At 38.0% G+C, this 11,445-nt stretch overlaps 1 long non-coding RNA gene across 3 annotated transcripts in view; it reads left to right on the top strand.

Moving 5' to 3' along the window:
- LOC106877331 (uncharacterized) overlaps window positions 1-10,122 on the top strand; it is a 23,416-nt gene extending 13,294 nt beyond the window's left edge. For 2 of the 3 annotated variants that reach the window (XR_008263729.1, XR_001410370.2), the window contains exons 2-4: window positions 7,925-8,014; window positions 8,103-8,278; window positions 9,765-10,122. This is a non-coding gene — a long non-coding RNA (uncharacterized LOC106877331). Of the gene's footprint in view, window positions 1-92; window positions 160-7,924; window positions 8,015-8,102; window positions 8,279-9,764 lie in introns of those variants that run through there. The other variant, XR_001410369.2, reaches the window with a different exon arrangement.
- The last annotated feature ends 1,323 nt before the right edge of the window (window positions 10,123-11,445 follow it).

Genomic DNA, 11,445 nt, shown 5'->3' with positions numbered 1-11,445 from the left:
GCGCGCACATATATATATATATATATATATATATGCATATATGTGTGGAGTGTATGTGCATGTGGGGGCTTGTGTGTGTGCGCGCGTGTGTATGTGTATAAAAACAGTGAGAAAGCGAGTAAGACTGGTTCCTGCATTTTCAGTTTCTGCCGATCTACAGTATGTATTACTACATTTATCGATCTATCTAATTTTCTACCTATTACTCCCTATCCTAGGTATCGATTTACAAATCTCCCCTTTCGCAAAGTAAGCTTTCATCAATACATGAATACACACACATACACACACAAACACACATAAAGTCACACACACACACACACATGCAGACACACACGCACTACTCACATGCACTGTAATGTACTCTTGTCTGTGTGCGTGTGTGTGTGCGTGTGTGTGTGCGTGTGTTTGTATATTTGCATAGTAGTATAACTCAATGTTTGTGTGCATGTCAAAGTATAACTCTATATATTAATCTATATATTAATGACAGAAACATTTATGGATATACTATTTCATGCCTGCTTGTTAGAAAGAGTAAATATCTCTGATGCGCTATAATTATGTTTTTTTCTTCTAATTTATTTTTTGTTGTTGCTAGTATTGTTTTGATTTGCCTTGTAGGTTTGTGGAAATTTTACCGGTGAGTTAGTTAAATTATAAGGTACTAAAAGAGAATGACTCTCCCCAGACACAACGGAATATACGTACAAACGCCGGTGTTAAAGCTGATGACGTAGAATGTTCTCTATGTGGCTTGTGTGTTTTCTCGTCTACGTTTGTTTGCAATGTCCTGTACCCAAATATGCACCTAAACATACAGGTGGATGTCGGTATGCACATACCTGTACGTATATGTTTTTCCTACTAAAGGCACAAGCCCGGAAATTTGTGGGGAGAGGACTAGTCGATTAAATCGACCCCAGTGTTTCACTGGTACTTAATATATCGATATTTTATTCGTAAAATATACAAATGAATAAAGAAGGCTATCAGAATACCACTTGCTAGAAAGAGGAGCTAACACTTCAAAACCATACATTTCTCACTTTTAATAAATACACACAGTGAATGCAACGAATATAATAAGATAGGCATACCTTGTATAAACAACAAAGCAAGAAACAGATTTCTTAGTGTCAATTGATTTCACCTTTTTGTGCGTTTGCATTCAAGGATCTTGAGCTTGGCTACCGATCCTTGAATACGAAAGTAAAAAGGTGAAATCACTTGATACCGAGATATCTGTATCCTGCTTTGTAGTTTATACAAGTTAAGCCTATTCTATTATATACATTGCAATCACCGCGCATATTTATTAATATCGAAAACTTTGTTTTGGCGTGTTAATTCCTCTTTGTAGCAAGTGGTATTCTGATACCCTATATACCCGATACACACACACACACACACACACAAAAATACACACACATAGTTATTTGGCATGTTTATGACAGGTGACGACAGTTTCCATCCCAGACATTCATCCACATCCACCTCCCACGCATTCTTTCTCATGGGAGCGATACAACATAGGTGGATCCTGTGGCACTGAAAGTACTGAAAGTCTTCCGCAAATGATCCGCAAGGGGTGTGGGATGATGACGACGTCTTTTCCTCTCTTCATGCATTTTCCTGCGTACGGTTTCACAGTGCTCTATTTCAGCGTCACACACAGAACTCCCTGCCTTCTGGTTAACAGCTAGAGGCTCCGACTGATTGGGAAGGACACTCCACAAAAACGAGAGATTACTTGATATGACCATGAAAACAAAGTTTTGGGTGTCTTTGAGGCTTTCTTCTTGGCTTGAACACGTTGAAGATGATGTGGAAACCGGTTACCCGGCATTGGAATTACATGGTCACTCTAGCGGCAGAGACGGTGAAGTATGCAGGTATCAGCGCTGTAGATCCCAACCCTCAAGAGGTCTTCAGTATGAGGCACCTTGTACTTTCACGTCAGACTGAAGATATTTTGGAGTGACATGCTATGAAACTCTTCTAGCTGATTTATCTAGCGCCGATACACTAGCACTCAGACTCATACCGGAGGGTGGGTATGAAGACAGCTCAATAAACGGACATTTTTGTACATGTTTTAAGGTTCATGTTCTTAGAGATTTGTTTGCTGAGTCTCCCGAAAGATATAGAGGCCAAGTTGCTCCGACGGAGTATCTCCTCGTCAGTGAGAATAGTTTCAGTGATGGCGTTTCGAAGATAGCATAATGAGTTCACCTGCAGTAGAGGAAGGTCATCAATAACGATGGACTGAGAGGGAGGTTAGTACAGGTAGGCTGATTGGAAAACTTTAGTTTCATTTGATTCTTTTGAAGGCCGAGCCCAGAATAGGCACTATTCATTGAGATCAACGTGTGTTGAAAAGAGGTTGGTGTTTGAGATGGTGTAGACGAATCGCTAGCATACTGAATCTACTACACTGTTGTTGAAAGAATTTTTTGTGTGACTTTCAGACGGCGAGTGTTAAAGATGCTGCCATCATAGCAGTACGTGATATGAATTCCGTCTTCTTCAGTGAAATGTCTCCTGGAAAGAGGGGTTACTGTCACTATGTATATGATAAATAGTACAGAGACAAGGACGCATCCTTGTTTTATCTCCACCTGGACATGAAATGTTTCCGAGGCTTCATGACTGCGTATCACTCTCACCGGCATACCAACATGAAACTTCTGCACGATTGAGAGAAACGTTGATGGACAGCCTAACATCTGAAGCAGATACCACAACAGGAAAGTAGGTTGACATTGTCAAACGCTTTTGTTAGATCTTTGAAGGAGTAGCATATGTCTCTCCACTGTTCACGACGCTTTTCAAAGAGAAGACGGGCCACAAGTATCTCACAAGTATTTCTTTCTGGTCGAAATCCATACTGGGACTCAAGCATAACCAGGTTGATTGCATGAAATAATAGATATTCGGAGGAGAAAACATAAAAGGATCTTGCCGGCGTTAGACAGAAGATAAATCCTTTTGCTGCTGCAGCACTCTGCATGGTCTCCCTTGGGCTTGTAGACTGTGACAAGTTTAGAGTGTGTCCATCTGACAGGTATAGTTTCTGCCAAAAGAAAAGACGAGACCACAGGTGGATTTCATCAAGTGTTGTGGGTTGTTAAGTTATCTCATGTATGGAAAATCTGAAATTTCTTAAAGTGCCATAGAGTCCGTGGGGTTGCCGCAATTTAGAAGTTCTTGCAACTGTTCGAACAAATTATGAAGTATCGTAGTATTCTCTTTCAATAAGGTACCACTGGAGTAGCCTTCTTTACGTGTAGGCCGAAGAGATTCTCTTAATCGAGTCGTGGAATGCATATGCTTCGTTCTCGTTTGCAAAATGTTGACTTTCGAAGGCACCAATTGTTTTGAGCATTACTGATAACACGTTGTATGGTGGTACGAGCATCCTGCCACTTTGATGTAGTGCTCCAGATCCCGGCATCGTGGAGTTTGAGTGCAGGTAGTCGTTGATGTCATCTTGGATGAAGTGGCAAGATTTGGATCGAGGATGGGAAAATTTGCATCTGCAAAACTGTGATGGTAATGACCATTCCATGTTGAGAGCAGATAGTTGGAAAACGAAGCCCATAGACTGTTCATTTCCCCAACACCGTGATGACCAATCACACCGTGGCAGGTGAGAAGACTTTGACTTTTGGCATTGAAATCTCCAAGCAGAATGAGCTTATCAGACTTGGGCATTCTTCGGATGACGTTGTCCAGGAACATGTAGAACATATCCTTAGATTTTTCAGAAAAGTCCAAGGTTGGCGCAACAGCACTGATAATGGTGATGTATTTACCTTCAGAGAGAGCGAGTAAAAAAGAGTGATGTGACGGTTACGCTGTCCGACAGGAGGTTCTACCATCATATTTTCAACGAAGGTCTTCATAGCGGTGGCCACTCCATAAGTTCGGTCCTCTCCATCGGAGACACCCCTACTGTGGAATGTGCATCCCTCGCCCTGTTCAATGAGAAAGTCCTTATGTCCATGTTGTAGGGGTTTAAGCTCCAATGCATCCAGGGAAATCCTTCGAGAGGTCCATTAGAGTTAGAAATATAAAGTAAAATTTTGACATTCCAGGAATCAATAAACAATTTTGAAAATTGTTGACTCCTTTAGAGGAATGACTCGTGAGGTGTTGTCTTCGACCGGATAGAACGAGGTAAACTGTGTTTGGGTTACCTTTTCTAGGTCGTGAGCCTGTTGTCTCTCGGTGCAGACCTCAGCGACCGTCTTACTCATGCCGCCATCGTGCGAGCTTCAAGCTAGAGGCTTCCAGCATCATCCATGTGGGCCTCCATCATCAGCTGCTAATTGCCGTTAAACTTATGAGTAGGAAAAGAAAAAGAGGAGGAGGAAAAGGAAAGACGAAGGCCAAGATAGTGCGAGGTCTGCGCAAAGATTCGTTTACAGCGATGAGAAGGGCGCACAATCGTGCAGAACACAACTTGATTTCTCCACAACAGGTCCAGTGACAAGGAGGAAATCCAGGAAAATTGGGGTCGGGGACAAGTTGTAACAAGCTGTGCGTCCACAGTATGTAGTTGAGCGCCTTTACAGCAAGCTCACTTGACTCTTTCATGATGTAGCTAATAGCAACAAAAGACAGGTTGCCACAGAATGTTGGATAGACGGAGACGCTGCGTAACCAGGGCAACCGCCAGATACTGCAACATACGTTGCTCCTGATTTGACGAAGGAAGGATATATATATGTGTGTGTGAGTGTGAGTGAGTGTGCGTGCACGTGTGTGTCTGTGCGTGCACGTGTGTGTATGTGTGTGCACCACGGAACAAAGTGGTCAACACTACATTTCTAACATTTCGGCTAAGGACTCTGTACTATTAAACTAAGTGACCCTTGCCTGACAGGGTATAAAGAAATAACCTGGAGTTTGAGACGTACAGAGTTCGATTCTCTGTACGGCTTACTGGTCACTTTTTTCGTCTTCAAATAGTATTTACCCGATATATTAAGTTACTTTTACAACTATTCTGCGTTCTGGGATTTACATGTGTGTGTGTGCGCGCGCGTATGTATATGTGTGTGTGTGTATATATATATATATATATATATATATATATATATATATATATACGAGTGTGCGTGCGTGAGTGTGCATAAGCATGGGTCTGTGTTCTTACATGTCGCTGTGTTTTTATCTGTGCGTGTATTTATCTGACAATCTTCTATCTCCTTCTTTTCCTTCTCTTATTCGACTCGTCTGTATGTGTGTATGTGTATGTATATCTATGTGGCTGTGTGGGTGTGAGGGTGCGTGCGCATGTGTGTGTATAGGACACTAGAATGAAACTTGTAGTGTTTCCGAGGAATACACTAAATTCCAGATTATTTGTTTTACTTCAAGTATTTGAACGACTGCACGCACTATTTCATTAAAGACAAAATGCATAAATTCATATGAATCTCATGGTGCGTAACAATGCTTGAGCTATAGTCGTCTCGGAAGGTAAAGTCGCCTTTTAAACATCTTTCCATGCGGAACGGAACTGGGATGACGATATAACGATATGACCAGAGTGGCGTGTCTTAAAACTGGGTTGAAAGAACGCTAAAGTTGAAAGATAGAAGAGCAGCGGTGAGTGACTAATTTGCTTCGATATTCAATAGACACCTCCGTGTAAATGATCATATATCAGCTAGTTGATATATCTAATAATTGATTCATTGTAGAATACACAGATGTCAGAAAATTCAATTCTGTCGACCGTCATCCAAGGGTTAGTGTTATTAGGATACTTTGAGAGATGTAGTGATACAGCTTATCAGCAGTATTTGTGGATAGTCTCATTTCGAAACCATATTTATTAAACGTCTTTTCGTTAAAGCTTGTCTCATGGAGTGGTATTGTATGTAAAATATTGCGAGGTTCTTAGTATCTGTAACATCTGATGCCATGAGCCGGATAAACATCTGAGCTTACATACAATGTCATGAGTGAATGACTTCAAGGGTTTTAGTGATCTCGTTAATTATGAATAAGCACTCAATTTTATGCTTGTATTTTCATTTTTCAGGTCACATGATATCATTTCTAGTCATGTGAAAGGGTTATTCAATCTTGCACAACCGTTCAACAAATAATAGAAATTATCATTATCATTATTATTATGACAATAGTGCTCTGGCGGAAATGTTAGCATGCCGGACATAATACTCAGTGGCATTTCATCCGTTTTTACGTTATGATTTGAAATTCTGCCGGGATTGACTTTGCCTTTTATCCTTTCGGGGTCGATAAAATAAGTACCATTCAAGTATTAGGGTTACTATAATCGACTAGCTTCCTCCTTCAAACTTCAAGCCATGTGCCTAGAATAGTAAGCATTATGAATGTGAAAGTGGCGAGTAGACAGAATCGTTAGCGCGTCGAACAAAATACTTAGAGGTATTTTATCCAGCTTCTTAAGTCCTGAGTTCAAATGCAGCCGAAGTCAACTTTGTCTTTCATCCTTTTGGGGTGAAATATAAGTACCAGTCAAGTCATGGGATGGGTGTAATTGACTAAGCCCCTACCCACTCACCCCAAATTGTTAACCTTGTGCCAACACTTGAAATGAATATTTTTAATGGGGTGGGTTAACAGAATTCTTTAGATTCCAACAAAGCACCAAGCGGTACTCATTGAATTCAATTTTTCCTATTCTCAATCCAGAGTCGATTAAACAACGTACTAGTTAAATATAGGATCTGTCTTTACCAACTAAGACCCTCCTCTTCCAAACTGCTTACCTAATACCTAAATTAGAAACGACTATTTTTATGTAATTAAATGGTGGAGGTCACGTTTGCATGTCCTCGGACACATGTAACCAATCAAAATTTAGGTCCCTTTAAAATCTGCTTTCAAATTTAGTCGCTCTCAACTTCCATTTTTTTCCGGAAGCAATGAAATAATTGCCATGGAAGTACTAGTTTCAAATAAATAAGCTGTATCCTATAACAGTAATTTGTGGCCTGTTATTGAGGTTGGCTTGACAGAAATATAAGAGATAAGCAATAATAGTTTTAAAGAATACATCCCCAGTGCTCTCTTCTGTTCTACTTTGTCTTTCATGTATCAGTGATCGATAAAACAATTACCATTTCAATAGTGATCGATACTTCTCTAAGAAAAATATAGCCGCAAGTTTAGTTAAAGGAAATCCTTATGATTATAGATTATAGAGTTATTGTAAAATGTCTTCCAGTTGGCATCACACCGGGCCACTGAAAAATTTGAACCGTATACTGCAGCTGAATGATATACTCGTTAGTTCAGTTGTGTGTACACCTACAGACGTCAGTTTCACATAGCCTGACGCGATGCTATCGGTTTACAACAAAAGTGTCATAATATCTATAACTTTACGCCTTCACTACCACGTCACCACAAGAGACCAAGATCAAGTTGTTGAAGTGTTATTGCTAATAATATTGTTGTTATCCATGTTGTTATTTTCATTATAAATGTTACTACATTTTATTGTTGATTGAAGATGTTTTTATTCTTTACAAAATATAATGATTATAACAATTAAATTCATTAAATTAATATAAAGAAATAAAACACGTCTTTTTCTTATATATTTATATTTTCATTATTACTAAATTACAGTACGTGTCTTAACCCTGTATATATATATATATATATATATATATATATACATACATACATACGCACGCACACACACACACACACACACACACACACACACACACACACACACACACACACACACACACACACACACACACACACACATATATATATATATATACAATTGTAAAGAATACAATTACATATCTCTATATGAGCATTTTACCTAAAAGTTTATTTTTTATATGTTGGCCACTAATAAAATTCATTAATCGTAATGATTTTATCTTTCAATTATGTTTAGATGTATCACATTCACTTTGGGACAGTTAATTTACTTCAGTACTATTCTGACCAAATACACACGTGTGAGGTTGACTACGAAATTCGATTGGTATGTATTTATAAAAATTTGCTTATACTCATATTTTGCCTGTGCTTTTCAGTGGGTATGAATAAATATTTTCATTTATTTTACACAGTATGTTCTGCTGATGAAGGAAAAGTTATTAAACTAATCCAGAAATTTATCAATCCAGAACTATGTGAATTATTTTATGAATTTTGGTCGGTCCACTTTGCCTGCTTTCAACCCGTGTATTTTTGAAGTGAAACTTATAGTGTCTGGACACATTTGGCGTCTAAGTCAAGCATATAGGTATGGTAGCTTCTGTGCCCTTAATTATAATTGTATTCTGTTCAATTATATAATCTCTATATATGAATTTTTCAAAAAAGGTAATTTTCTATATGCTAGCCACTTAAAAAAGTCATCAATCTTAATGATTTTATCCTTTCATTATGTTTATATATGTGCCTGTCTGTCTGTCTGTCTGTATGCCTGTCTGTCTGTCTGTCTGTCTGTATGTATGTACCTTGTCTCGGACTTGATCTGAACAATGAAACTCTATTTCTGCACTATATCTCCATAGCTAATACAGTAGATTCCTGCTGAAATGTTGACGCCAGTAATGGAAATAAAAAAAAAATGTATCATATAACATTTTTTTACAAATATAAGTTCCTACTTCGGATCTAAGCCCAAATCCTCTTCCAGTTCAGAAATCACGTTGTATTGTGATTAGGGCTACTATGGTTCCAATTCGAATACGACAAGGGAAATAAATATAAGAGATGCGTTACCCCAAGGAGAAACTGAAGAAGCTACTCAGAAGTGGTTGCAAGCTCTAGCAAATTTGAAAAATCACCCCCCCCCAAAAAAAAAACTGGAGAGTACTCCGAAAGTCATAACCGTATAATTATCGTCAGTTTTGGCAATATATTGTAATACTTCCATATTCACTTATATGACGATATTTCAGACACGTCAAAACCAATTCAAAATGTCTTCTGACGACATTATATTCATAAGCAATAAAAATAAAATAAAATAAAATGGAAATAAAATGAAATAAAGTAACATGAAATAAAATAAATAAAATTCAACTGAATATTTTCCATTGAAATTTTGTTGTACAGAAAGTTATGTGTACTTGAGATCTGGAATGTCATGGCACCAGTGTTTAATGCCCCAAGAGGGAAATGGAATCATAGAGGAGTTGTAGACAGGATTCCTCAGAATCTGCTGCAGATTAAAACATGAAATGACGAAGGTTAAATTAAGAGAAATGCTGCAGAAGAAAGGGAAGTGAAATTCTTTTTTAACTAATGTAAAAGGTTATATCATACTATATTGATTTGAAAGTTCGACCCCAGTAATCAACTGGTAGTTATTTCTTCGGTGCCGAAGGATGAAAGGCAAAGTACACCTCAGTGGAATTTGAACTCAGAACTTCAAGACGACGGGCGAATGCCGCTAAGAATATTGCTTGTCGTGCTAAATATTCTTGCAACTCACCGCCTCGAAAGTTTACATCATATTAATTGATGTTCTTGTTTCAAAGAGGGCAACGACGCGTAACCAAATTTGACAAAAAGTTTATTTTTCTTCTTTAACGGTTTTCCAGAAGACGCTTAATAATTTTTCTTGCTCTTGCTGCCTAAAAACTTTTTCAATGGTTATATCCTTTGTTACAATATATTTTTGAAAATATTGCTTCAACTAACAAATATCTCTTCCTGTCAGCTTAGAAATTTAAGATTAAAACATGTCTACAAATCTTAATCTTCTTTTTTATTTTTAGAATAGCCCACATTATACGAAGTTATACGAAGCACACATTATACGAAGACAAATACCTTTGGCAAAAATCTAAACGGCCGGCAAATTAACCAGGGCAGTGTGTCTTTTATTCATCGTAATAAAGATTTTATGCCATAAATGAGATGAAATTGGTTGTGATGAAATGAATGTCACAGTGAATAGCTGAATTATTTCAATGCGGATTCGAGAGTTGACCTTGAAAATTGAGAAGATGCATCACTTTTGATGCAGACTATGAAGGATACCAAGTTCTATAGAAGAAGGGTTACTGTACAAACATATGAAATTTAAATGTCCTATGCCAGTTTATAAACAAACTAGCATAGGACATTTATAAATAAACTATGTCTACTTTTGCATTCTTTCGGAATAACGTTCATTTGTACCTGTGTGTGTATGTGTATATATGTATGTATGTATATTTGTGTATATATATAATGTGTGTACCTGTGTGTGTATGCACATGTGAGTGTGTACGTATGCATATGTGTGTATGTGTGCGTGCGTGTGTGTGTGTATGGGTGTACTTGTGTGTTTTGTTCTTTTGATTGTTTAAATTCTTCCTCACTGGAAGAAGCTGGCTCCTAACCAACACGCCAAGTTCCATCGTTGGAATGTACGTATGTATGTATGTATGTATGTATGTATGTATGTATGTATGCCTGCCTGCCTGTCTGTCTGTCTGTATGTATGTATGCATACAAGTATGTATGTATATATGTTTTAACCTGCGTCGATTTGCTGCCAATTCAAAAGTTTTCCATTCTCTTATTCGTAACCTCCTTTATATAGTTGACTGTCACTCAGAAAGCGGATGATATGCAAATACTTCTGAAGCATATTTCTGCTTCTTCCAAAGCATTTGTACTTGGAATTAGCCTGCATAATATTGTTGTAATGTTGAAGCCTGCACCAGGAAACTTATATGTGGAACCAGCTATCTTGGTTGAAGGAACACTATCGAAAGTGGTAGACAAATTTGCCTACCTGGGCAGTCCACTTAGCCGTTCTTGCTTCCTGGTTGATGAAATATCTTTCATGGTGCAGATAGCACCTGATTCCATCAGGTTTCTTGTCTGGTCCCAACATAGCGAACACAAATTGCTGTGTACCGTGCATTTGTACAGACATCGCTCCTTTACTCATGCGAAACATGGACCATTTACGAGCCTCGTGTAAAAGTCCTTGAACGCTTCAATCAGAATGTTGGTTGGACCTTAAAAACTCCAGATGCACAGGTCCTGAGGAATGCCGATATCCTGAGTATTGAGATACAAACGCCGGTTACGTTGGCCTGGACATACATATATGGATCTAGATTGCAAGATCGTATGTCAAATACAAGTTATTCAAATATGGTTCCACAAGTGCATGTGTATTACGAGTTGTGGGCGCATTATATATATCAAGTTATATATGGTCTGGATTGTAAAACGTAAATGTGTGTTTATCTGAGTGTAGGCATCTGGGTAATTGTCCAGTGAAATTATTTATTATGCGCTCCTTTATTAATATTAACAGTCGACAACTGAGGAAGGGTTATACTTCTTTTCGCATTTTGTCCCGTAATTATCTCCATTATGTGTTTACGTATTTTTCACTCGTCCCCTGTACTTGATGTATATTAAATATATATATATATATATATACATATATATATA

The sequence above is a fragment of the Octopus bimaculoides genome, chromosome 3 (assembly GCF_001194135.2).
Source record: "Octopus bimaculoides isolate UCB-OBI-ISO-001 chromosome 3, ASM119413v2, whole genome shotgun sequence".
Classification (NCBI taxonomy): Eukaryota; Metazoa; Mollusca; class Cephalopoda; order Octopoda; family Octopodidae; genus Octopus; species Octopus bimaculoides.
Note: the sequence above shows the minus strand (reverse complement) of the source record. Positions and strands in the feature narration are given on the sequence as shown.